We start from the raw sequence: 1718 nt of genomic DNA, 5'->3' as shown, positions 1-1718 counted from the left end.
GGACTCAAAGTCTCAAACTCTGCCTTCCTCTTTTTACCCGTCCAAATGTCTGCCGTCAATATATTAAATACGGGACCAAAAATATTACCTCATTTGACCAACTCAATCATATACATCAAAGATATTTGCATGTTAAACAAAGTTTTTGAGAAAGTCAACATGCCACGTATGAACACTAAACAAGAGTCGTTTTTTTACTGGGCAGGCAGTCCCATTTTGAAATCAAGTCACATTTACTGTTCCTTTTCTCGGTGATGAAGAACCCTTGTTTCCTTCCACAGTTGTTGTTTTGGATGTATTTTAAGGCCATCTTTTTCTGGAATTGAAGAAATTTGAAAGGAATTCTCAAGGTTGGACAAGATAGCCTAATTCGAATCGTAGATTTAAGAAGCCTACGGGATGCTAGGGGAAGAGGAGACTGATGTGCCCTCTTCTTTCCAATGTTGGAGTATCCCATCCACACATATGCATCTCTTACCATTAGGAATAGAGAAAGGTTAGACAGAAGCTGCTTAATACATTCTGAGGTGGAATACCTCCCAATTTTCTCCCAGAGTATTTTTTACATGTCTAAATACGTGCATAAAAAGGTGCCTAAAGTCTTACAAGTACCCATAAGAATCCATGGAAACCATTTGGTAGCGTGAGCTCAGGTTAGGGGATCCACCAAAACCACTGGAGATATATATATAAATATGGAAGGATATTAAGAGGGTGTTAATCAAGAGTGAATTCAGAATAGAAAGAGTCCTGCAGAAGCCAGGGATATAAAAATCAAAACGGTAGTGTTCTCTGTGACTTTCTGAGAACGCACATTAGGCGTTGAACATAATGGACTTGTTATTCTGGATCCCAGAGTGAAACAGTACTCATTTCAGTACTGAAATCAGAGGGGGGGGGGGGGCTTTTAAATGTTACTGTTGTCAGGGCAGAGAGGAAAGCGTATTCTTTGCAGGCAGCCAGTTCCAGAGAAAATGCAAAGAGAACAGACTTGTGTCTGTTCAATCTCGTGTGCCAAATTCACTAATCTGAAAATTTTGTTTTCTGGTAACTGATGGGTGCAAAGTTATGGATAAAATAAGACATTTAAAAAGTGTTGCTCTGCCCTGCATTTTCTGAGGCTCTTCCCTTAATTACAACCATTGTTTCCTTGTTGTTTCTCCTAAGGCAACATGTAAATATCTAGCTTTGCCCCTCTCCTGCCCAATTATTCCAAATTAGATAAGAGTAATAATGCAATCTTTAGGGGAGCAAAAATAATTTTACAAGAGAGTTCAATGTGATAATATCAAAAGCTATGACACCTGTAATTAGGATCTTACAAGGAGAAGAAAACATGTGGCAGAAAAATATTTGAAGAAATAATAGCTGAAACTATTCCAAATTTGTTGAGAAACAAAGTTAAATTCAGGAAGCGCAACAAAGCCCAAATGAGATCATCTAAATCACAAGTGGGTGCATTGTACTCATTCTTCTGAAGGGGAGAAAAACAAAATCTTGAAAGCAACCAGAGAATAATGATACATATATGCCAGAAATTCATTATGAGTAATGAAAATAAGAAATGATGGAATATTCACCTGAAGAAAAAGTAATCTGCCAATCCAGAATCCTATATCATTGATAGCCTTCCAGAATGAAGGTAAATTAAGACATTTTCAAACACGACTGGGAACATTCATCACCAACAGAACTGCATTACGAGTGGCAAAGGAAGG

Source organism: Acinonyx jubatus, chromosome B4, assembly GCF_027475565.1.
Source record: "Acinonyx jubatus isolate Ajub_Pintada_27869175 chromosome B4, VMU_Ajub_asm_v1.0, whole genome shotgun sequence".
NCBI lineage: Eukaryota > Metazoa > Chordata > Mammalia > Carnivora > Felidae > Acinonyx > Acinonyx jubatus.
The sequence above is the reverse complement of the archived record's forward strand: the minus strand, read 5'-3'. Positions refer to the sequence as shown.